Below are 27,913 nucleotides of genomic sequence, written 5' to 3'. Positions count from 1 at the left end.
AATGGGATTTATTATACACTTTTATACTATTTTTGGGACTAACCTATTAAACCAAGGCCCAGTACAAATTGCTGTTTTTTTGCCTATTTCAGTGTTTCGCAGAAAAGGAATATCAAACGGAGTCCAAACGGAATGAAACCTTCGGGAACGTGATTTTTGGAACAAACGTGATCCAGAGGACTTGGAGTGGATGTCAAGAAACAATAGAGGAGGCCATGAGGCAGGGGGCACGACTACACCCCTAGGCGCGCCCTCCCCCCTCGTGGGCCCCTCGTGGCTCAACTGACCTACTTCTTCCTCCTATATATACTCATATACCCTGAAAACATCCAGGAGCCCCATGAAACCCTATTTCCATCGCCGCAACCTTCTGTACCCAAGAGATCCCATCTTGGGGCCTTTTCCGAAGCTCCGCCAGAGGGGGCATCGATCACGGAGGGCCTCTACATCAACTCCATGGCCCCTCTGATGATGTGTGAGTAGTTTACTTTATACCTTCGGGTCCATAGTTATTAGCTAGATGGCTTCTTCTCACTCTCTTTGGATCTCAATACAAAGTTCTCCTCGATCTTCTTGGAGATCTATTCAATGTAACTCTTTTTGCGGTGTGTTTGTCGAGATCCGATGAATTGTGGGTTTATGATCAAGTCTATCTGTGAACAATATTCGATTCTTCTCTGATTTCTTTTATGTATAATTGGTTATCTTTGCAAGTCTCTTCGAATTTTCAGTTTGGTTTGGCCTACTAGATTGATCTTTCTTGCAATGGGAGAAGTGCTTAGCTTTGGGTTCAATCTTGCGGTGCTCGATCCCAGTGACAGAATGGGAAATGACACGTATTGTATTGTTGCCATTGAGGATAAAAAGATGGGGTTTATATCATATTGCTTGAGTTTATCCCTCTACATGATGTCATCTTACCTAATGTGTTACTCTGTTCTTATGAACTTAATACTCTAGATGCATGCTAGATAGCGGTCGATGTGTGGAGTAATAGTAGTAGATGCAAGAAGGAGTTGGTCTACTTGTCACAGACGTGATGCCAATATACATGATCATGCCTAGATATTCTCACAATTATTCGCTTTTCTATCAATTGCTCGACAGTAATTTGTTCACCCACCGTAACACTTATGCTATCTTGAGAGAAGGCACTAGTGAAACATATGGCCCCCGGGTCTATTCTCCATTATATTAATCTTCCATCAACAAGATATTTCTATTACCTTTTATTTTGCAATCTTTACTTTTAATCTTTATCATAAAAATACCAAAAATATTATCCTATCATCTCTATCAGATCTCACTCTCGTAAGTGACCGTGAAGGGATTGACAACCCCTTTATCACGTTGGTTGTGAGGTTATTGTTTGTTTGTGTAGGTACGAGGGACTTGCGTGTGGCCTCCTACTGGATTGATACCTTGGTTCTCAAAAACTGAGGCAAATACTTATGCTACTTTGCTGCATCACCCTTTCCTCTTCAAGGGGAAACCAACGCAGTGCTCAAGAGGTAGCAAGAAGGATTTCTGGCGCCGTTGTCGGGGAGTCTACGCACAAGTCAAGACATACCAAGTACCCATCACAAGCTCTTATCCATCGCATTACATTATTTTCCATTTGCCTCTTGTTTTCATCTCCCCACTTCACCCTTGCCGTCTTATTCGCCCTCTTTTTCTGTTCCCCTTCTCTTTTATAGTTCTTCTCTTTTTGCTTGTTTCCCTTTTGCTTGCTTGTGTGTTCGATTGTTTGCCACAATGACCTTACCAAAAAGTTTTGATCTTCACCATAGAATGTTGGAAGAAATTGAAAACAACGTTAGAAGTTTTATGTCCTTGCAGTTTGAGCATAATAATTTCTTTAGAAACGAGCTTAAAGAACAAAAAGGTTTTATAGGGTACATGAATAAAGAGTTCGATGATATGTCTAAAGAATTTTATGGTTTGAAATCTCAGTTCGCTCATCTTGAAAACTTAATAGCCCAAATTTCAGATAAGCAGGCCACCTTAGTTAATAAGATGGTCGCCAAACCAGAAGAACTTGATGGTAATAAGTATGAAGATCTGAAAGTTATTGATGTGTCACCTATTAAATCTTTGTTTCGGAATATGAATCTTGATAATGATGGGGCTGGAGATGAGTCAACTTTAGTTAGAAGGCATCCCAATGATTAGGAGTTTTTAGATCTTGATGTAAAAATTGATAAAAGTGGGATGGGAGAGGTCAAAACTTTAAATAGCAATGAACCCACTATCTTGGATTTTAAGGAATTTAATTATGATAATTGTTCTTTAATAGATTGTATTTCCTTGTTGCAATCCATGCTAAATTCTCTGCATGCTTATAGTCAAAACAAAGCCTTTATTTAACATATCGTTGATGCTTTAATGCAATCTTATGAGGAAAAGCTTGAATTGGAAGTTTCTATCCCTAGAAAACTTCATGATGAGTGGGAACCTACTATTAGTATTAAGATTAAAGATCATGAATGCTATTCTTTATGTGATTTGGGTGCTAGTGTTTCCACGATTCCTAAAACTTTGTGTGATTTGCTAAGTTTCCGTGAATTTGATGATTGTTCTTTAAACTTGCATCTTGCGGATTCCACCATTAAGAAACCTATGGGAAGAATTAATGATGTTCTTATTGTTGAAAATGAGAATTATGTGCATGTAGATTTCATTGTTCTTGATATAGATTGCAATCCTTCATGTCCTATTATTCTTGGTAGACCTTTCCTTAGAACGATTGGTGCAATTATTGATATGGAAGAAGGGAATATTAGATTCCAATTTCCGTTAAGGAAGGGCATGGAACACTTTCCTAGAAAGAAAATTAAATTACCTTATGAATCTATTATGAGAGCCACTTATGGATTGCATACCAAAGATGATAATACCTAGATCTATCCTTGCTTTTATGCCTAGCTAGGGGCGTTAAACGATAGCGCTTGTTGGGAGGCCACCCAATTTTATTTTTGTTTCTTGCTTTTTGATTCTGTTTAGTAATAAATAATTCATCTAGCCTCTGTTTATATGTCGTTTTATGCTTTTAATTAGTGTTTCTGCCAAGTAGAACCTTTGGGAAGACTTGGGGAAAGTCTTTGCGATCTTGCTGTAAAAACAGAAACTTTAGTGCTCACGAGATTTGCTGCCATTTTTTACTAGAGAGTGATATTTTGTTAATTATTTTTACAGATGATTAATAGCTAAATTCCTCACGTGTAGAAATTTATTTTAGAATTTTTGGGGTTCCATAAGTATTCGATACTTACAGATTACTACAGCCTGTTCTGTTTTTGACAGATTCTGTTTTTCGTGTGTCGTTTGCTTATTTTGATGCATCTATGGTTAGTAATAGAGTTTATGAACCATAGAAAAGTTGTAATACAATATGTTTAACACCAATATAAATAAATAATGAGTTCATTACACGACCTTGAAGTGGTGGTTTGTTTTCTTTTATTAACGGAGCTCACGAGATTTTCTTTTAAGTTTTGTGTTGTGAAGTTTTCAAGTTTTGGGTAAAGATTTTATGGATTATGGAACAAGGAGAGGCAAGAGCCTAAGCTTGGGGATGCCCAAGGCACCCCCAGGTAAAATCCAAGGACAACCAAAAGCCTAAGCTTGGGGATGCCCCGGAAGGCATCCCCTCTTTCGTCTTCGTCCATCGGTGACTTTACTTGGAGTTATATTTTTATTCACCACATGATATGTGTTTTGCTTGGAGCGCCTTGTATGATTTGAGTGTTTGATTTTTAGTTTACCACACTCATCCTTTCTGTACACACCTTTTGGGAGAGACACACATGAATTGGAATTTATTATAATTTTGCTCTAGTGCTTCACTTATATCTTTTAGAGCACGGCAGTATTTCTATTTTATAGAAATTATTGATCGCTCATGCTTCACTTATATTATTTTGAGAGTCCTTTAGAATGGCATGGTAATTTTCTTTGGTTATAAATTTTAGATACTAAGAGAAGTTGGATGCTTGATAGTTGTTTTGAGATATAAAGGTGGTAATATTAGAGGTGTGCTAGTTGGGTAATTGTGAAATTGAGAAATACTTGTGTTGAAGTTTGCAAGTCCCGTAGCATGCACGTATGGTAAACGTTGTGTGACAAATTTGAAGCATGAGGTGTTCTTTGATGGCTTTCCTTATGAGTGGTGGTCGGGGATGAGCGATGGTCTTTTCCTACCAATCTATCCCCCTAGGAGCATGCACGTAGTGCTTGGTTTTGATGACTTGTAGATTTTTGCAATAAGTATGTGAGTTCTTTATGACTAATGCTGAGTCCATGGATTATACACACTCTCACCCTTCCATCATTTCTAGCCTCTTCGGTACCATACATTGCCCTTTATCACCTTGAGAGTTGGTGCAAACTTCGCTGGTGCATCCAAACCCCGTGATATGATACGCTCTATCACACATAAGCCTCCTTATATCTTCCTCAAAACAGCCACCATACCTACCTATTATGGCATTTCCATAGCCATTCCAAGATATATTGCCATGCAACTTTCCAATGTTCCATTTATTATGACACGCATCATCATTGTCATATTGTTTTGCATGATCATGTAGTTGACATCGTATTTGTGGCAAAGCCACCATCCTTAATTTTTCCTACATGTCACTCTTGATTCATCGCAATCCCGGTACACAGCCGGAGGCACTCACATAGAGTCATATTTTGTTCTAATTCTTGAGTTTTAAATAAATAAAAGTGTGATGATCATCATTAGAGCATTGTCCCATGTGAGGAAAGGATGATGGAGACTATGATTCCCCCACAAGTCGGGACGAGACTCTAGACAAAAAAACGAGGCCATAAAAAAGAGAGAGGAAGGCCCAGAAAAATGAGAGAAAAGAAAGAAGGGACAATGTTACTATCCTTTTTTCACACTTGTGCTTCAAAGTAGCACCATGATTTTCATGATAGAGAGTCTCTTATTTTGTCACTTTCATATACTAGTGGGAATTTTGTTACTATCCTAACTTGGCTTGTATATTCCAATGATGGGCTTCCTCAAATTCCCTAGGTCTTCGTGAGCAAGCAAGTTGGATGGACACCCACTTAGTTTCTTTGATGAGCTTTCATATATATATATATATATATATATATATATATATATATATATATATATATATATATATATATAGCTCTAGTGCATCTGTTGCATGGCAATCCCTACTCCTTGCATTGATATCAATCGGTGGGCATCTCCATAGCCCATTGATTAGCCACGTCAATGTGAGACTTTCTCCCTTTTTGTCTTCTCACACAACCTCAATCATTATATTATATTCCACCCATAGTGCTATGTCCATGGCTCGCGCTCATATATTGCGTAAAAGTTGAAAGAGTTTGAAAAGGCTAAGTATGAAACAATTGCTTGGCTTGTCACCGGGGTTGTGCATGATGAGAGCATTTTGTGTGACAAAAATGAAGCATGGCCAAACTATATAATTTTGTAGGGATAAGCTTTCTTTGGATATGTTATTTTGATAAGACATAATTGCTTGGTTAGCATACTTGGACTACTATTATTTTTAGAGTTAAATGCACTGGACGTCCTAAAACTTTTGTCATTTTGTCACTTTAGTCCTAATTCTTCCAAAATGCACCTTTATGTCCTAATTCTTTAGTAAGTGGTTCATACGGGGTCCTTTTTTCACAAGTGCTTGCTGACCTGCCCACGTGGCGCGTTAACCGATGCCACGCCGACTGAGGTCCCAACCGCCAGGCGAGAAAAATACACTAGAGTTCCTAAAAGTTTCTTGGCAGTGTCACTTTAGTCCTACTTTTTTTCAAAATGCACGTTTAGATCCTAATTATATAGTAAGTGGTTCACCCAAGGTCCTGTTTTGCTCAATCCTTCACTGACCTGCTTGCGTGACATGTTGACCCATGCCACGTCAACTTAGAGGCTGCTACAGTTGCTCTTTTTTTGACAAAAAGACCCTTGTAATCCTCCCCTCTTGACATTTCCTGGTCCCTGCCGAATCTCTCTCTCTCTCTCTCTCTCTCTCTCTCTCTCGTGCCCACAATGTTGCCATGGCCAGGGTAACGGGGAAGCGGGTGATGAAGAGGAGCGTTGGAGCATCCTCAGCGGGCCAACGCACAACCAAGCATGTCAGTGAATGATTGTGCAAAAAAGGACCACTTGTGAACCAATTACTATAGAATTAGGACCTAAACGTGCATTTTGAAAGAAGTAGGACTAAAGTTACATTGCCCAAAAACTTTTAGGACCTCCAATGTATTTTTCTCGCCAATCAGTTGGGCCCTCTGTCGATGTGGCATGGGTCAATGTGCCACGCAGGTAGGTTAGCAAGCGCTCGTGAAAAAAGGACCTCGGATGAGCTACTTACTAAAGAATTAGGACCTACAGGTGCATTTTGGAAGAATTAGGACTAAAGTGACACCCAGATTAAACTTTTAGGACCTCCAGTGCATTTAACTCTTATTTTTATGAAACTTTTATCGTGAATCTTTCAGATCTGAACATTCATACCACAATAGAGAAAATTACATTGAAGAATATGCTAGGAAGCAATCCACATCAAAAATTCTATTTTTATCATTTACCTACTCGAGGATGAGCAGGAATTAAGCATGGGGATGCTCGATACGTCTCCAACGTATCTATAATTTTTGATTGTTCCATGCTATTATATATATTCTGTTTTGGATGTTTAACGGCCTTTATAATACACTTTTATATTATTTTTTGGACTAACCTATTAACCCAAGGCCCAGTGCAAATTGTTGTTTTTTGCCTATTTCAGTGTTTAGCAGAAAAGGAATATCAAACGGAGTCCAAACGGAATGAAACCTTCGGGAACGTGATTTTTGGAACAAACGTGATCCAGAGGACTTGGAGTGGACGTCAAGAAACAACCGAGGAGGCCATGAAGCAGGGGGAGCGCCTACCCCCTGGGCGCGCCCTCCCCCCTCGTGGCTCAACTGACCTACTTCTTTCTCGTATATATACTCATATACCCTGAAAACATCCAGGAGCACCACGAAACCCTATTTCCACTGCCGCAACCTTCTTTACCCAAGAGATCCCATCTTGGGGCCTTTTCCGGAGCTCCACCGGAGGGGGCACCAATCACGGAGGACCTCTACATCAACTCCATGGCCCCTCCGATGATGTGTGAGTAGTTTACTTCAGACCTTCGGGTCCATAGTTATTAGGTACATGGCTTCTTCTCTGAAATCTTTTATGTATGATTGGTTATCTTTGCAAGTCTCTTTGAATTATCAGTTTCATTTTGCCTACTAGATTGATCTTTCTTGCAATGGGAGAAGTGATTAGCTTTGGGTTCAATCTTGCGGTGCTCGATCCCAGTGACAGAAAGGGAAATGACACGTATTGTATTGTTGCCATCGAGGATAAAAAGATGGGGTTTACATCATATCACTTGAGTTTATCCCTCTACACCATGTCATCTTACCTAATGCGTTACTCTGTTCTTATGAACTTAATACTCTAGATGCATGCTGGATAGCGGTCGATGTGTGGAATAGTAGTAGATGCAGGAAAGAGTCGGTCTACTTGTCACGGACGTGATGCCTATATACATGATCATGCCTAGATATTCTCATAATTATTCGCCTTTATATCAATTGCTCGACAGTAATTTGCTCACCCACCGTAATACTTATGCTATCTTGAGAGAAGCCACTAGTGAAACCTATGGCCCCCGGGTCTATTCTCCATTATATTAATCTTCCATCAACAAGCTATTTCTATTACCTTTTTTTTCAATCTTTACTTTTAATCTTTATCATAAAAATACCAAAAATATAATCTTATCATCTCTATCAGATCTCATTCTCGTAAGTGACCATGAAGGGATTGCAACCCCTTTATCGCGTTGGTTGTGAGGTCCTTATTTGTTTGTGTAGGTACGAGGGACTTTTGTGTGGCCTCCTACTGGATTGATACCTTGGTTCTCAAAAACTAAGGGAAATACTTACGCTACTTTGCAGAATCACCCTTTCCTCTTCAAGGGAAAACCAACGCAGTGCTCAAGAGGTAGAAAATACCACAACTCAAAACCAAACAAAGGATTTGGCTTGAAGAATAAGACGGAAACAAACATGTGATAGAGATTTCGTCCGAAGTTTTTGGGTGGGGCCCGCACAGGCTCGATCGTAAAGCACCATCATGTACAAGGCAGTGCGCATGAAATACGAAGCATCCCCGAGTTAGCATAGCCAAGGACTCTTTAATACACAACGAGACCACTGTAAAACCAACCGTGGACAGGCGGACCACTAGACGTCAAATCCCAATCTCATATCATGCATCTGTTGGAAAGATATCCTAGGTAACTACTTGAATTCCCACCTATGAAGTCCTGAAACTTTCTGGTTATGCAACCTAGTCTTGGGGATACAGGGAGGCACAAATATATCACACAACTAACAAGCCCTATGCTCCAACTTTATCCATCCTTCAACACATAACCAAGAAACCTACGGAAATTGTGTACCTCAGACCTTCGAAAACATCAGATATATTAGATGTGGAAATACATCTGATCGCTCTCCCTAGTACTCGGTGTCGTCCAACTACTCTCACCACAAAGAGTATAGAAGCATTTTCTATGTCGGTGAACTCTGGTATTCCGGAACTGAAATGATAAGCACTGTGACAAAAAAAACTTGGAGCTCAACTCCCCGGGACACTGCCACAACCCCTAAATGTCAGGAGGCACCAAGACAGAATTCCCGTCACAATGATATCGCAACGATCCAACAATCCCCGCGTGATCCTGAAATTTTTTTAGTGAAAAAGAGGAGTGAAGTTAAAACATCTACGTTAGGAGTCCTCACCAGAGCGACGAAGGGGCTGAGGGGTAAAACGAATTCCTACTCTCTTATATAACTAAGACGCAAAATAGTTTTTTCTAGACTCAACAACGGTAGCGGTTCGATCAATCAAGGGGGCTCCTAAATTCGGTAAGGCTCTGATACCAACTTGTCACACCCAAGATGCGATTGTATCCCAATCACGTGATGAACTCATTATTGGGGCACGACCGCATTCTGAGCGCATAGTAAGGTGGATATCATTACAACATACCATGTACTGAATAGATGAGAATACAAGATAAAGGCTTACACTTGCCACAAGTTACAACATTCATACAACAGTACATCAATACATAGCAACCATCATACAAAAGAGCAGGATCCGACTATGGATGAAATCAAACGGAAAAGAAGAACGACATCCACCCTGCTAATCCCTGGTTCCCCAACCCAGAAACATTTCCCTCGATTGAAGAATAAGAAGCAAGAGAACTCTAAACAAGCAAGCATCGCACTCGCGTCAGACGATTGCATTTCCTGTACCTGCAACTGTTCTTGTAGTAATCAGTGAGCCATGAGGACTCAGCAATCCCATTACCATGGGTATCAAGACTAGGAAAGCTTAACGGGTAGGGAAGAGTAAGTAGTGAGGTCACAGAAAGCGACTAAGCAATGCATGGTGGCTAACTTACAAGTATAAGAATAAGATGAGAAACTACGCAATAGTCGGAAACTAGTAATGATCAACAAGTGATCCTGAACTACTTACATTCAAACATAACCCAGTCGTGTTCTCTTCTCGAATGCACCCGAAAAGAGACTGTCATGGTTACACACACGGTTGGTGTATTTAACTGAGTTTAGTTCAAGTCCGCTACAATCGGATGTTAACAAATTCCCATCAGCCACATAACCGCGGGAACGGCTCTCAAAAGTTTAAACCCTGCAGGGGTGTCCCAACTTAGCCCATGACAAGCTCACGATCCGTGGAGACAATCCTCCATCGTGGGACATCCGATCAAACTCGGGATCCCGGTGCACAAGACATTTCGACAATGATAAAACAAAACCAGCAAGACCTCCCGATGCACCGACCTAGCCTGATAGGAGTCGCATGTATCTCATTCTCAGGGTACACTAGATGGGCAAGACGTCGGTTTGGCTGAGACCTTGGTTGCCCAGGGGGCACCGGACATTGCCCAGTTTGGACCAACACTCATGCAGAGCATTGGCCCGTGGGTTGATTAAAAGTCCTTGGGTGCTAGCCTGTGTTGGGGAACGTAGTAATTTCAAAAAAATTCCTACACACACGCAAGATCATGGTGATGCATAGCAATAAGAGAGGAGAGTGTGATCTACGTACCCTTGTAGACCGACAGCGGAAGCGTTAGCACAACGCGGTTGATGTAGTCGTACATCTTCACGGCCTGACCGATGAAGCACCGAAACTACGACACCTCCGAGTTTTAGCACATGTTCAGCTCGATGACGATCCCCAGACACCGGTCTAGCAAAGTGTCGGGGAAGAGTTCCGTCAGCACGACGGCGTGGTGACGATCTTGATGTTCTACCGTCGCAGGGCTTCGCCTAAGCACCGCTACAATATTATCGAGGATTATGGTGGATGGGGGCACCGCACACGGCTAACAAAATGATCACGTGGATCAACTTGTGTGTCTAGGGGTGCCCCCTGCCCCCGTATATAAAGGAGCAAGGGGAGGAGGCCGGCCGGCCCTATAGGCGCGCCAAGGAGGAGTCCTCCTCCTAGTAGGAGTAGGACTCCTACTAGGAGGGGGAAGGAAGTAGGGAGTGAGAAGGAAAGGGGGGCGCCGCCCCCCCTCTCCTAGTCCAATTCGGACCAGGGGGGAGGAGGCGCGCGGCCCACCCTGGCTGCCCTTCTCTCTCTCCACTAAGGCCCATAAGGCCAATTACTTCTCCCGGGGGGGTTCTCGTAACCCTCCGGTACTCCGGTTTTCTCCAAAATCACACAGAACACTTCCGGTGTCCGAATATACCCGTCTAATATATCAATCTTTATGTCTCGATCATTTCGAGACTCCTCGTTATGTCCGTGATCACATCCGGGACTCCGAACTAACCTCGGTACATCAAAACTCATAAACTCATAATATAACTGTCATCGAAACCTTAAGCGTGCGGACCCTACGGGTTCGAGAACAATGTAGACATGACCGAGACATGTCTCCGGTCAATAACCAATAACGGAACCTGGATGCTCATATTGGCTCCCACATATTCTACGAAGATCTTTATCGGTCAGACCGCATAACAACATACGTTGTTCCCTTTGTCATCGGTATGTTACTTGCCCGAGATTCGATCGTCGGTATCTCAATACCTAGTTCAATCTCGTTACCGGCCAGTCTCTTTACTCATTTCGTAATACATCATCTTGCAACTAACTCATTAGTTGCAATGCTTGCAAGGCTTATGTGATGTGCATTACCAAGAGGGCCCAGAGATACCTCTCCGACAATTGGAGTGACAAATCCTAATCTCGAAATACGCCAACCCAATATTTACCTTTGGAGACACCTGTAGAGATCCTTTATAATCACCCAGTTACATTGTGACGTTTGGTAGCACACAAATTGTTCCTCCGACAAACGGGAGTTGCATAATCTCATAGTCATAGGAACATGTATAAGTCATGAAGAAAGCAATAGCAACATACTAAACGATCGGGTGCTAAGCTAATGGAATGGGTCATGTCAATCACATCATTCTCCTAATAATGTGATCCCGTTAATCAAATGACAACACATGTCTATGGTTAGGAAACATAACCATCTTTGATTAATGAGCTAGTCAAGTAGAGGCATACTAGTGACGTTTAGTTTGTCTATGTATTCACACAAGTATTATGTTTCTGGATAATACAATTCTAGCATGAATAATAAACATTTATCATGATATAAGGAAATAAAATAATAACATTATTATTGCCTCTAGGGCATATTTCCTTTAGTCTCCCACTTGCACTAGAGTCAATTATCTAGATTACACAGTAATGATTCTAACACCCATGGAGCTTTGGTGCTGGACATGTTTTGCTCGTGGAAGAGGCTCAGTCAATGGATCTGCAACATTCAGATCCGTATGTATCTTGCAAATCTCTATGTCTCCCACCTGGACTAGATCCCGGATGGAATTGAAGCGTCTCTTGATGTGCTTGGTTCTCTTGTGAAATCTGGATTCCTTTGCCAAGGCAATTGCACCAGTATTGTCACAAAATATTTTCATTGGACCCGATGCACTAGGTATGACACCTAGATCGGATATGAACTCCTTCATCCAGACTCCTTCGTTTGCTGCTTCCAAAGCAGCTATGTACTCCGCTTCACATGTAGATCCCGCCACAACACTTTGTTTAGAACTGCACCAACTGACAGCTCCACCGTTTAATGTAAACACGTATCCGGTTTGCGATTTAGAATCGTCCGGATCAGTGTCAAAGCTTGCATCAACGTAACCATGTACGATGAGCTCTTTGTCACCTCCATATATGAGAAACATATCCTTAGTCCTTTTCAGGTATTTCAGGAAGTTCTTGACCGTTGTCCAGTGATCCACTCCTGGATTACTTTGGTACCTCCCTGCTAGACTTATAGCAAGATACACATCAGGTCTGGTACACAGCATTGCATACATGATAGAGCCTATGGCTGAAGCATAGGGAACATCTTTCATTTTCTCTCTATCTTCTGCATTGGTCGGGCATTGAGTCTTACTCAATTTCACACTTTGTAACACAGGCAAGAATCCTTTCTTTGCTTGATCCATTTTGAACTTCTTCAAAATTTTGTCAAGGTATGTGCTTTGTGAAAGTCCAATTAAGCGTCTTGATCTATCCCAGGACCGGAATGATTATCCCCGCCCGATGGGTCTACATTCATCCCTGAATGTCGTCGGGTACTCTTCACTTCCCCGCCATTCTTGTAATCGTCACCTGTAATTCGCGCAGGTGTGTCTGCACCCCCTTGAGTGGACGAGAAAGAAAGGATTTTTTCTCGGAGCATATAATTTGGTGTGCTGACACACCCAGAAAGGTTTCTACCTACGCAAGGAAAATGAAGAAAGCAGGCCAAATACTACATCCTTCAGAGACTACGAGTGTAATAGGAGCATCCGTTGACAAAAGGATCACCCTAAGATGATCATCTCATGGCTATTGGGAATGAATCAAATCAGATGGTTCTATTTCTCAACCTCTATAGATCTTAATGCCCAATATGTAAGCAGCTTCACCGAGGTCTTTCATTGAAAAAATCTTATTCAAGTATCCCTTTATGCTATTCAGATATTCTATATCATTTCTGATTAGTAATATGTCATCTACAGATAATATCAGAAATGCTACAGAGCTCCCACTCACTTTCTTGTAAATAGAGGCTTCTCCAAAAGTCTGTACAAAACCAAATGCTTTGATCACACTATCAAAGCGTTTATTCCAACTCCGAGAAGCTTGCACCAGTCCATAAATGGATCGCTGGAGCTTGCATACTTTGTTAGCTCCCTTTGGATCGACAAAACCTTCCGGTTGCATCATATACAACTATTCTTCCATAAATCCATTCAGGAATGCAGTTTTGACATCCATCTGCCAAATTTCATAAATATAAAATGCGGCAATTGCTAACATGATTCGGACAGACTTAACCATCGCTACGGGTGAGAAGGTCTCATCGTAGTCAATCCCTTGAACTTGTCGAAAACCTTTCGCGACAAGTCAAGCTTTGTAGACAGTAATATTACCGTCAGCGTCAGTCTTCTTCTTAAAGATCCATTTATTCTCAATTGTTTGCCGATCATTGGGCAAGTCAACCAAAGTCCATACTTTGTTCTTATACATGGACCCCATCTCAGATTTCATGGCTTCAAGCCATTTTGCGAAATCTGGGCTCACCATCGCATCTTCATAGTTCGTAGGATCATCATGATCTAGTAGCATGACTTCCAGAACAGGATTACTGTACCACTCTGGTGCAGATCTTACTCTGGTTGATCTACGAGGTTCAGTAGTATCTTGTTCTGAAGTTTCATGATCATTATCATTAGCTTCCTCACTAATTGGTGTAGGTGTCACAGAAACTGGTTTCTGTGATGTACTACTTTCCAATAAGGGAGCAGGTACAGTTATCTCTGTAGCGACCAGACCTCAAACAGTCTGATCTCTGTGCTCCGGTGTCATCCCTAGATCAGTAATGCTGACACCACACAGTACTCAGAGGATTTATAGCAGAGTAGCAATCACACACTTATTACATCGAGTGTCTCAAAAGAGAACTTATTAGAATAAATATAGCTTAAGGCCATCTAATAATAATAACAGCGGAAGGCTTGGAAGATAAGTGAGTCCATCAACTCCAACGACATCATTGAGTATAGAACCACGACCTAAAACTCCTTAATCATCGTCTGAAAAGTCTGCAACATTAACGTTGCAGCCCGAAAACGGGTCAGCACATGGAATATGCTGGCAAGGTAACACATAGAGAGTAATGGAATGCAACAGCTATACTATATGCATATTTGGCTGGTGGAAAGCTCTATGGTTACAGTTTTGCATAAAGCCATTTTTTCCCTACTTCAAAAGGAATAAATTTAATTACTATCATGGTGGTTGTTAAACATTGAGAATGGTTGACAGCATTCTCAATCCCAATTAAGCATCATCATTAACCCAACAACATTAATTTTAGAGTAACATGTTGAGATTCACATGATAATCCAGATACTAGATACTCAAGATGTCCATAACCGGGGACACGGCTAATCATGATTAGTTTGTTACACTCTGCAGAGGTTTGCGCACTTTTCCCCACAAGACTCGATCGCCTCCGTTGGATTTCTCGCACTACATGGTGTTTGAGAAACGGATGACCGAGACACAGTCTTTCAGAAGCGCTAGCACCTTACGATGGATAGACCGGTACACCTACTTTCCCCTACATCTGCTAGTCTACCCTATAAGAGTTCGCACGACTTAATCAACTATGCCAGAGCCCATAATGGCTTGTGGCTGCACATGGAAGTTTCTAGTTTGAAAAATCTCATGATCCCTTTGAGCTTGGGTGGCGGTCCAAAAGAAAACAGGCATGTCCTCGAATACCCAGGTGCCTCAGTCCACCCAGATGTGTATTTGAGTTGCCACCTTAGATAAACCATTAATTATCAATCTCACATCTGTCATGGATTTCACTCACCCAATCCACGTCTACTAGCATAGCATGGCATAATAAGCAAACGTAGAAGTAACTCCCAAAGGTTTGATAATAAATAGGTAATAGGTGCTACCTCATCTACTTCCCATCCCACAGTTTAATTAGATCCTAATCATGCAATGTGTGAAGATTGATCTAATGCAAAAAGAACTGGGTTGTAGAAAAGGTATGATCAAAGTGTTACTTGCCTTGCTGATGATCCATGAAACCTAACAATTCGAAGTAACAGGCGACGCACTCCGGATACTCTATCGCAGGCAAACAAACAAGCATACAATAAGTACTCATCTAATGCACAGGTAAAACTCAAATAAGAGATCTAACCAGAAGGTTCAACTTAAGAACTCCGGTTGGCAAAAGGAATCAAATCGAACGAAGCAAAGAAAGTCAAACGGCGAAATAAAAAACTTCGTTCTAGTAATCTGAACCTAAGTCATATTTTATAATAGCAAAAACCTTGTTTAAGTTGATTATTCGGATAGAGGGTTTCGAGACGAAACTCCAGGCGCTTGAATCGCCATATTCCGATAAACGAGCGAAAAGAAAAACTAAAACGAAAATCGGATCAGAAATCACGATCAGAAAATAACAGCGGAAATATCCGACGAAAAAGAAAAACGACGAACGAAATTTTTTTTTAAAAAAAACGGCACGCATTTCGAGGTGCGGCGAACCTCGGGCGACGCGCGGCTCCGGCGGATCGGCGGCGGGGCGGTGGCGGCGGCTCGCGGCGGCGGCGGCGGCGGGGCTGGGGCTAGGGCGCGGCTAGGGTTTCGGGGCGGCTGGGCCTTCGGGCTGGCTTGCCCCGGCTTATAAAGGCCCCGGCCAGGCGGAGTCCTGGCCGAGCACGGCCCATAATCGGTTTCGGTTTTTTTTGCTCGGAAGAAAAAATAAAAAGAAATACTAAACGGACTCCAAAAATCCCGAAATAAATTTTCCCGGGCTTCTAAAATCAAGCCCAACAAAGTGAACATTTATTTGGGCCCTAAATGCAATTTTGAAAACATGCATTTTTCCTAATTCAAATAAAAACAACAAAAAAACTCCGAAATAAAACTATTTGATTTTTTTATTAAATCCTCAATATTTTTATATTTTGGGAAAGTCATTTTATTCCCTCTCTCATTTTATTCCCTCTCTCATATTTTGTAACATCCCAAATTTTCAATTTGGAATGTTATACATTAGATCATCATGGATATCATATTTTATTTGCTTTGGGTTTTGATCCTAGAAAATTCTAAGCAACTCAAGGACCCACAGAGAGAGTTGGGGATTTCGTTATTTTCATATTTGAGTTTTTCTCAAATTTTGAGAATAGGATCATTTGGTTTTATTTATTTTATCATCAATTATTTCTATTACAAAAATATGAGAGAGGGAATAAAATGACTTTCCCAAAATATAGAAATATTGAGGATTTAATAAAAAATCAAATGGTTTTATTTCGGAGTTTTTTTGTTGTTTTTATTTGAATTACGAAAAATGCGCGTTTTTCAAAATTGCATTTAGGGCCCAAATAAATGTTCACTTTGTCAGGCTTGATTTTAGAAGCTCGGGAAAATTTATTTCGGGATTTTTGGAGTCCGTTTAGTATTTCTTTTTATTTTTTTCTTCCGAGCGTAATTAAAAAAACGGAACCGACTATGGGCCGTACTCGGCAAGGACTCCGCCTGGCCGGGGCCTTTATAAGCCGGGGCAAGCCAGCCCAAAGGCCCAGCCGCCCCGAAACCCTAGTCGTGCCCAGCGCCAGCCCCGCCGCCGCCGCCGCCGCGGCGCTGCGCCGCCGCCGCCGTCGTGACCCGCCGCCCGAGGTTCGCCGCCACCTCGTTTTCCGTGCCGTTTTTTTTTAAAAATTCCGTTCGTCGTTTTTCTTTTTCGTCGGATTTTTCCGCGGTTATTTTCTGATCGTGATTTCTGATCCGATTTTCGTTTTAGTTTTTCTTTTCGCTCGTTTATCGGAATCAGGCAATTCAAGGGCCTGGAGTTTTGTCTTGAAACCCTTTATCCGAATAATCAACTTAAACAAGGTTTTTGCTACTGTAAAATTTGACTTAGGTTCAGATTACTAGAACGAAGTTGTTTTCTTTCGCCGTTTGACTTTCTTTGCTTCGTTCGATTTGATTCTTTTTGCCAACCGGAGTTCTTAAGTTGAACCTTCTGGTTAGATCTCTTATTTGAGTTTTACTTGTGCATTAGATGAGTACTTATTGTATGCTTGTTTGTTTGCCTGCGATAGAGTACCCGGAGTGCGCCGCCTGTTACTTCGAATCGTTAGGTTTCACGGATCATCAGCAAGGCAAGTAACACTTTGATCATACCTTTTCTACAACCCAGTTTTTTTGCATTAGATCAATCTTCACACATTGCATGATTAGGATCTAATTAAACTGTGGGATGGGAAGTAGATGAGGTAGTACCTATTACCTGTTTATTATCAAACCTTTGGGAGTTACTTCTACGTTTGCTTATTATGCCATGCTATGCTAGTAGACGTGGATTGGGTGAGTGAAATCCATGACAGATGTGAGATTGATAATTAATGGTTTATCTAAGGTGGCAACTTAAATACACATCTGGGTGGATTGAGGCACCTGGGTATTCCAGGACATGCCTGTTTTCTTTTGGACCGCCACCCAGGCTCAAAGGGATCATGAGATTTTTCAAACTAGAAACTTCCGTGTGCAGCCACAAGCCATTATGGGCTCTGGCATAGTTGATTAAGTCGTGCGAACTCTTACAGGGTAGACTAGCAGATGTAGGGGAAAGTAGGTGTACCGGTCTATCCATCGTAAGGTGCTAGCGCTTCTGAAAGACTGTGTCTCGGTCATCCGTTTCTCAAACACCATGTAGTGCGAGAAATCCAACGGAGGCGATCGAGTCTTGTGGGGAAAAGTGCGCAAACCTCTGCAGAGTGTAACAAACTAATCATGATTAGCCGTGTCCCCGGTTATGGACATCTTGAGTATCTAGTATCTGGATTATCATGTGAATCTCAACATGTTACTCTAAAATTAATGTTGTTGGGTTAATGATGATGCTTAATTGGGATTGAGAATGCTGTCAACCATTCTCAATGTTTAACAACCACCATGATAGTAATTAAATTTATTCCTTTTGAAGTAGGGAAAAATTGGCTTTATGCAAAAACTGTAACCATAGAGCTTTCCACCAGCCAAATATGCATATAGTATAGCTGTTGCATTCCATTACTCTCTATGTGTTACCTTGCCAGCATATTCCATGTGCTGACCCGTTTTCGGGCTGCAACGTTAATGTTGCAGACTTTTCAGACGACGATTAAGGAGTTTTAGGTCGTGGTTCTATACTCAGTGATGCCGTTGGAGTTGATGGACTCACTTATCTTCCAAGCCTTCCGCTGTTATCGTATTAGATGGCCTTAAGCCATATTTACTGTAATAAGTTCTCTTTTGAGACATTTGATGTAATAAGCGTGTGATTGCTACTCTGCTATAAATCCTCCGAGTACTGTGTGGTGTCAGCATTACTGATCCAGGGATGGCACCGGAGCACAGAGATCAGACTGTTTGAGGTCTGGTCGCTACAGAGATGGTATCAGAGCACACGCTGACTGTAGGACACGACCACTAAGCTAAAGACCTAGATCACTACTCACTCTCTTCTCTTCTGACCTCTCATCTTTTCTACTCTTTAGGATGGCGGATGTAAGGAAAAAGTTCACCCAACCGGATGAAGATACACCCTTTGGACGCCACTTGTAGGAAGTCACTAGATACCTGAACATAGGAGTACCAAGCTTCACGGGAACCTACAACGCCACTTTACCTGAAGAAGAGCGCTGGATGATTCAAGTTCAAATCCCAGGAAGGACGTTCATGCCAGTCACTGAGCCCATAGAGTTTTCTTTTGATGCACCAACTTGGAGTCTAGGAAAGAGTATGGCAGCTCACATCGCCATGGGACGCATTGGAGAAGTCTACCACAAGGATCTCAAGGATACTATCTACCAGATTTGCGGGCGCCGAGATGAACACTGGGAGATGATTAACACCAGGAAGGATAGATCAATCGCAGCTTTTATCCAGGAGTTAAACCAGCACATTCGACGATAGGAGAATCAGATGTGCGCCGACATGATAGATCTGAAGAAGGCTAAGACTAGAATCAAGGAACTGGAGGAAGAACTCAAGGCTACATGTGAAGATTATGAAGAAGAAATTGAAGCATTGGTGGATAAGAATGCCAACCTAACTATGAAGCTAGCAGTATTTATGGGAGGCCCGACACCAGTAGATGAAGACGAAGAACCCAAGGAGATTAGCCCAGAAGACTACATCATCATTGACGGCACTGACTCAGATAGTAGCAATGATGACTATGTTGATGAAGCAGGAGCAGATATCATGGAGTCTACAACCGTAGAATATTTCTAGTAGACCACCTCATCAGTAGTAGTAGTCCACCATGTAAATATAGTAGTCCGAGCACTTTGCGATAGTTAGATCGATTGTATGCCTTTGTTTGTTTGAATGAAGTGAATTGTTTGCTTTTGCCTCATGTGCATATGGGTAGTGTTTTCTCTTTAGACCCCCTCTATTCTTATATCTCATCTTTTCTAAACCCTCAGATGCCTCCGAGACGTGACCCCGGATTTGCCTTTCCGCCGGAGCTCACCCAATTGATCCAGCAGTAGAACACCTTGATGCAGTTGCTAGTCCAGAATCAGAATCAGGGGAACAACAACAACAACCCACCACCACCACCACCACTGTTGACCACTTAGCCCGTTTTCTTAGGCTGAATCCGCCGGTGTTTTCCAGTAGCACCGAGCCGATAGTAGCAGATGATTGGCTCCGCAAGACAGCTAGGGAGTTGACCACAGCAGGATGCATAGATGCGGAGAAGGTTAAGTTTGCCGCACATCAGTTAGAAGGACCCGCAGCATCATGGTGGGAGAACTTCACAGCCACCTTTCCAGTCGACACTGTCACATGGGACCAGTTTCAGCAGGCTTTTCGTACTGCCCATGTTTCAGCAGGAGAAATGGCCATGAAGAAGCGTGAGTTTCGTAACTTGCACCAAGGAGGACGGACAGTTGGCCAGTATGTGGAGGAGTTTAGTAAGCTAGCACGTTATGCCCCAGATGACGTTGCTACGGATGCAGCTAAGCAGGAGAAGTTCCTGGAAGGACTGAATGATGAGTTGAGTATGCAGTTGATGGTAGCCACCTTCAACAACTACCAGGAGTTGGTAGACTGTGCTCTTATGATTGAAGGGAAGCAACAGCAAATTGAGAACCGCAAGAGGAAGTATGGACAAGGAAAGTATAATTCAGGAGCTCAGCAGAAGCCACGTTTTACCCCTAGACCGGGAGGACATTTTCAGCATACCCATGGAGTAGGTAGCTCGCACAATCACAATGGCACCAAGAATGGTAATGGGAATGGAGGAAGCAATGGCCAGAACCGCAGCACCCCATCAACCCCAGCCAAGAGAGATCTGAGTCAAGTCACCTGTTTCAAGTGTTCCAAGACCAGACATTATGCCAATGAATGTCCTGAAGGCCAAAACGGCAATGGAAGCTCTGGAAAGAAGCCGAACCCTTTCAACAGGGGACAGGTGAACCACGTTAATGTGGAGGAGGTTGAAGCTCAGCCCGATGCAGTAATAGGTAAGTTTTTGGTTAAGTCATTTACTGCACTCGTTCTTTTTGATACTGGTGCATCGCATTCATACATATCAAGGGGATTTGTGGAAAAGTATAGCCTACCCACTAGGGTTCTCAAAACACCTATGCTAGTAAGCTCACCAGGAGCAGAGTACATGGCCAGTCAAGGATGTTTTCAAGTGCCATTAAGTATAGGACGGCATGTTTTCCCAACAGATTTAATTATTCTGGAATCTCAAGGTCTGGATGTGATTCTTGGTATGGATTGGCTGTCGATGTATGGAGGAAACATCGATTGTGCTAGTAAGTCAATTTTGCTTACCACCCCAGAAGGGAGAAGGATCAAGTATGTATCCCGGCATGCGCCAAACAAGACACAAGTAAATTCATTAACAGGAGTTGTGCAGGAGGAAGTACCAGTGGTAAGGGAATTCCCTGATGTATTTCCAGAGGAGTTGCCAGGCATGCCACCGGATAGAGATATTGAGTTCTTGATTGAGCTATTGCCAGGCACAGGGCCAATATCAAAGAGACCATATAGGATGCCAGCAAAGGATTTGGTGGAAATTAAGAAACAGATTAAGGAGTTACTGGATAAAGGTTACATTCGCCCAAGTTCTTCACCTTGGGGATCACCAGTACTATTAGTAGAGAAGAAGGATGGATCGTTAAGGATGGTTGTTGATTATCGAGGATTGAATGAAGTAACAATCAAGAACAAGTACCCGCTACCAATGATCAATGATCTGTTTGATCGATTGCAAGGAGCTAAAGTGTTTTCCAAGATCGATTTGCGATCAGGGTACCACCAGTTGAAGATTCGAGAACAGGATATTCCGAAGACAGCTTTTACCACCAGGTATGGGCTGTATGAGTATACCGTTATGTCATTTGGTCTGACTAACGCGCCTGCCTATTTTATGAACATGATGAACAAAGTGTTTATGGAGTTTTTGGATAAGTTCGTCGTAGTGTTCATTGATGATATCCTGGTTTATTCAAAGAATGAAGAGGAACATAAGGAGCATTTGCGTTTGGTACTTGGAAAGCTCAGAGAACATCAATTATATGCCAAGTTCAGCAAATGTGAGTTTTGGTTGAAGGAAGTAGGATTCCTCGGACACGTTATATCTGGAGAAGGTATAGCTGTTGATCCCACTAAAGTTGATACCGTGACCAAGTGGGAAGCCCCAACTACCGTTGGAGAGATCCGGAGTTTTCTTGGACTCGCAGGATACTACCGGAGGTTTATTGAAAATTTTCAAAGATTTCGAAGCCTATGACGGAGTTGTTGAAGAAAGATACCAAGTTCAAATGGACTGAGCAGTGTGAGGCTAGTTTCCAGGAGTTGAAGAAACGCTTGGTTACCTCACCAGTGTTGATTTTGCCAGATCAGACCAAGGATTATGAGGTGTATTGCGACGCTTCACGTCGAGGACTTGGAGCAGTGCTTATGCAGGAAGGGAGAGTTGTTTCATATGCCTCAAGACAACTGAAGCCCCATGAGTTGAATTACGCTACGCATGATTTGGAGTTAGCAGCCGTAGTGCATGCCTTGAAGACATGGAGACATTTCCTCATCGGAAATCATTGTGAGGTGTACACGGATCATAAGAGTTTGAAGTACATTTTCACACAGAAGGAGTTGAACCTCAGACAAAGGAGATGGTTGGAGCTCATCAAGGATTATGATATGAAATTGCATTATCATCCCGGGAAGGCTAATGTAGTAGCTGATGCATTAAGCCGCAAGAGCCATGTCAATACGTTAATGACGGGAGAAATACCCAAGGAGTTAGCAGAAAATCTTCGTGAACTATGTTTGGAAATAGTTCCGAGAGGCTATGTAGCAACGTTGGAAATTCAGTCAACTTTGATGGACAGAATCAGGGAAGCTCAGAAGACTGACAAGGAGATTGCTTCCATAAAGGAGAAAATGAAAGAAGGAAAAGCTAAAGGATTTCGTGAGGATGAGCACGATACCCTATGGTTTGAAGACCGTGTCTATGTGCCCAATGACCCGGAGATCAGGAAGTTAATTCTGCAAGAGGCCCATGATTCACCCTATTCGATTCACCCAGGGAATACCAAGATGTATCTGGATTTGAAGGATATTTTCTGGTGGACCGGAATGAAGAAAGAAATAGCAGAGTATGTAGCAGTTTGTGATGTATGCCAGAGAGTAAAGGCAGAGCATCAGAAGCCAGCAGGATTGTTACAACCATTGCCGATACCCGAATGGAAGTGGGATAAGTTAGGCATGGATTTTATCACGGGATTGCCCAGGACTCGTTCAGGCTATGACTCGATTTGGGTTGTAGTCGATCGATTGACGAAAGTAGCTCATTTCATCCCAGTAAAGACCACTTATACCAGTGCTAAGTTGGCAAAAATATACATGACCAGAATAGTATGTCTGCATGGAGTTCCGAGGAGTATCGTATCAGATAGAGGAACCCAGTTTACCTCAAAGTTCTGGAAGCAGTTGCACGAAACTTTGGGAACCAGGCTAGAATTCAGTACAGCTTTTCATCCGCAGACAGATGGACAGACCGAGAGAGTCAATCAGATTTTGGAGGATATGCTGAGAGCTTGTGCGCTAGATTATGGATCTAGTTGGGACGATAATTTGCCATATGCAGAGTTCTCTTACAACAACAGTTACCAAACCAGTTTGAAGATGGCCCCTTTCGAAGCTTTGTACGGAAGGAGGTGCAGGACACCGTTGTCGTGGGACGAAGTTGGAGACCGTCAGTTGTTTGGACCTGACTTGATTAAGGAGTCTGAACAGAAAGTGAAGTTGATTCGCGATAGGCTCAAGGTAGCCCAGTCCAGACAGAAGAGTTATGCAGATTCTAAACGCAAGGAGACAGTTTACGAAGTTGGAGACAGAGCTTATCTTCGAGTATCTCCACTTCGGGGAACAAAGCGTTTTGGAGTTAAAGGGAAGTTAGCGCCACGATTTGTAGGACCATATCGAATTTTGGAGCGTATGGGAGAAGTGGCCTACAAGTTGAAATTGCCCGAAGGATTGTCAGGAATTCATGATGTGTTCCACGTTTCTCAGTTAAAGAAGTGTCACGCGGAGATGGCTGACATACCATTGAGAGACACAGTGCCTTTGGAAACTATTCAGTTGGATAACGATTTGACCTACGAGGAGAAACCAGTTAAGATCCTCGAGTTTGCCAGCCGAGTTACTCGCAGCAAAGTTATCAAGTTTTGCAAGGTTCAGTGGAGCCACCACACGGAGGATGAAGCCACCTGGGAACGAGAGGAAGATTTGCTCAAAGACCACCCTCACCTATTTTCTAGCCAACCCGAATCTCGAGGGCGAGATTCATCTTAAGGGGGGTAGGTTTGTAACATCCCAAATTTTCAATTTGGAATGTTATACATTAGATCATCATGCATATCATATTTTATTTGCTTTGGGTTTTGATCCTAGAAAATTCTAAGCAACTCAAGGACCCACGGAGAGAGTTGGGGATTTCGTTATTTTCATATTTGAGTTTTTCTCAAATTTTGAGAATAGGATCATTTGATTTTATTTATTTTATCATCAATTATTTCTATTACAAAAATATGAGAGAGGGAATAAAATGACTTTCCCAAAATATAGAAATATTGAGGATTTAATAAAAAATCAAATAGTTTTATTTCGGAGTTTTTTTTTGTTTTTATTTGAATTAGGAAAAATGTGCATTTTTCAAAATTGCATTTAGGGCCCAAATAAATGTTCACTTTGTCAGGCTTGATTTTAGAAGCATGGGAAAATTTATTTCGGGATTTTTGGAGTCCGTTTAGTATTTCTTTTTTTTCTTCCGAGCGTAATTAAAAAAAAACGGAACCGGCTATGGGCCATACTCGGCCAGGACTCCGCCTGGCCGGGGCCTTTATAAGCCGAGGCAAGCCAGCCCGAAGGCCCAGCCGCCCCGAAACCCTAGCTGCGCCCAGCCCCAGCCCCCCCGCCGCCGCCGCCACCGCCGTCGCGACCCGCCGCCCGAGGTTCGCCGCCGCCTCGTTTTCTGTGCCGTTTTTTTTATAAAAAAATTCCGTTCGTCGTTTTTCTTTTTTGTCAGATTTTTCCGCGGTTATTTTCTGATCGTGATTTCTGATCCGATTTTCGTTTTAGTTTTTCTTTTCGCTCGTTTATCGGAATCAGGCGATTGAAGCGCCTGGAGTTTCGTCTCGTCTCGAAACCCTCTATCCGAATAATCAACTTAAACAAGGTTTTTGCTACTGTAAAATTTGACTTAGGTTCAGATTACTAGAACGAAGTTGTTTTCTTTCGCTGTTTGACTTTCTTTGCTTCGTTCGATTTGATTCTTTTTGCCAATCGGAGTTCTTAAGTTGAACCTTCTGGTTAGATCTCTTATTTGAGTTTTACCTGTGCATTAGATGAGTACTTATTGTATGCTTGTTTGTTTGCCTGCGATAGAGTACCCGGAGTGCGCCGCCTGTTACTTCGAATCGTTAGGTTTCACGGATCATCGGCAAGGCAAGTAACACTTTGATCATACCTTTTCTACAACCCAGTTTTTTTTTGCATTAGATCAATCTTCACACATTGCATGATTAGGATCTAATTAAACTGTGGGATGGGAAGTAGATGAGGTAGTACCTATTACCTGTTTATTATCAAACCTTTGGGAGTTACTTCTACGTTTGCTTATTATGCCATGCTATGCTAGTAGACGTGGATTGGGTGAGTGAAATCCATGACATATGTGAGATTGATAATTAATGGTTTATCTAAGGTGGCAACTTAAATACACATCTGGGTGGATTGAGGCACCTGGGTATTCCAGGACATGCCTGTTTTCTTTTGGACCGCCACCCAGGCTCAAAGGGATCATGAGATTTTTCAAACTAGAAACTTCCGTGTGCAGCCACAAGCCATTATGGGCTCTGGCATAGTTGATTAAGTCGTGCGAACTCTTACAGGGTAGACTAGCAGATGTAGGGGAAAGTAGGTGTACCGGTCTATCCATCGTAAGGTGCTAGCGCTTCTGAAAGACTGTGTCTCGGTCATCCGTTTCTCAAACACCATGTAGTGCGAGAAATCCAACGGAGGCGATCGAGTCTTGTGGGGAAAAGTGCGCAAACCTCTGCAGAGTGTAACAAACTAATCATGATTAGCCGTGTCCCCGGTTATGGACATCTTGAGTATCTAGTATCTGGATTATCATGTGAATCTCAACATGTTACTCTAAAATTAATGTTGTTGGGTTAATGATGATGCTTAATTGGGATTGAGAATGCTGTCAACCATTCTCAATGTTTAACAACCACCATGATAGTAATTAAATTTATTCCTTTTGAAGTAGGGAAAAATTGGCTTTATGCAAAACTGTAACCATAGAGCTTTCCACCAGCCAAATATGCATATAGTATAGCTGTTGCATTCCATTACTCTCTATGTGTTACCTTGCCAGCATATTCCATGTGCTGACCCGTTTTCGGGCTGCAACGTTAATGTTGCAGACTTTTCAGACGAAGATTAAGGAGTTTTAGGTCGTGGTTCTATACTCAGTGATGCCGTTGGTGTTGATGGACTCACTTATCTTCCAAGCCTTCCGCTGTTATTATTATTAGATGACCTTAAGCCATATTTATTGTAATAAGTTTTCTTTTGAGACACTCGATGTAATAAGTGTGTGATTGCTACTCTGCTATAAATCCTCCGAGTACTGTGTGGTGTCAGCATTATTGATCCAGGGATGGCACCGGAGCATAGAGATCAGACTGTTTGAGGTCTGGTCGCTACACCTCGTCAAGTTCTACTTTCCTCCCACTCACTTCTTTCGAGAGAAACTCCTTCTCTAGAAAGTTTCTGAATTTAGCAACAAAAGTCTTGCGTTCGGATCTGTGATAGAAGGTGTATCCAATAGTTTCCTTTGGATATCCTATGAAGACACATTTCTCCGATTTGGGTTCGAGCTTATCAGGTTGAAGCTTTTTCACATAAGCATCGCAGCCCCAAACTTTCAGAAACGACAACTTTGGTTTCTTGCCAAACCACAGTTCATAAGGCGTCGTCTCAACGGATTTTGATGGTGCCCTATTTAACGTGAATGCGGCCGTCTCTAGAGCATATCCCCAAAATGATAGCGGTAAATCAGTAAGAGACATCATAGATCGCACCATATCTAGTAAAGTACAATTACGACGTTCGGACACACTATTACGCTGTGGTGTTCCGGGTGGCGTGAGTTGCGAAACTATTCCACATTGTTTCAAATGTACACCAAACTCGTAACTCAAATATTCTCCTCCACGATCAGATTGTAGGAATTTTATTTTCTTGTTACGATGATTTTCAACTCCACTCTGAAATTCTTTGAACTTTTCAAACGTTTCAGACTTATGTTCCATTAAGTAGATATACCCATATCTGCTTAAGTCATCTGTGAAGGTGAGAAAATAACGATATCCGCCACGAGCCTCAACATTCATCGGACCACATACATCTGTATGTATGATTTCCAACAAATCTGTTGCTCTCTCCATAGTACCGGAGAACGGTGTTTTTGTCATCTTACCCATAAGGCACGGTTCGCAAGTACCAAGTGATTCATAATCAAGTGGTTCCAAAAGTCCATCAGTATGGAGTTTCTTCATGCGCTTTACACCGATATGACCCAAACGGCAGTGCCACAAATAAGTTACACTATCATTATCAACTCCGCATCTTTTGGCTTCAACATTAAGAATATGTGTGTCACTACTATCGAGATTTAATAAGAATAGACCACTCTTTAAGGGTGCATGACCATAAAAGATATTAATCATATAAATAGAACAACCATTATTCTCTGATTTAAATGAATAACCGTTTCACATCAAACAAGATCCAGATATAATGTTCATGCTTAACGGTGGCACCAAATAACAATTATTTATGTCTAATACTAATCCCGAAGGTAGATGTAGAGGTAGCGTGCCGACCGTGATCACATCGACTTTGGAACCATTTCCCACGCGCATTGTCACCTCATCCTTAGCCAATCTTCACTTAATCCATAGTCCCTGTTTCGAGTTGCAAATGTTAGCAACAGAACCAGTATCAAATACCCAGGTGCTACTGCGAGCATTAGTAAGGTACACATCAATAACATGTATATCACATATACCTTTGTTCACCTTGCCATCCTTCTTATCCGCCAAATACTTGGGGCAG

Source organism: Triticum aestivum, chromosome 6A, assembly GCF_018294505.1.
Source record: "Triticum aestivum cultivar Chinese Spring chromosome 6A, IWGSC CS RefSeq v2.1, whole genome shotgun sequence".
NCBI lineage: Eukaryota > Viridiplantae > Streptophyta > Magnoliopsida > Poales > Poaceae > Triticum > Triticum aestivum.
This window is presented reverse-complemented; position numbering follows the sequence as displayed.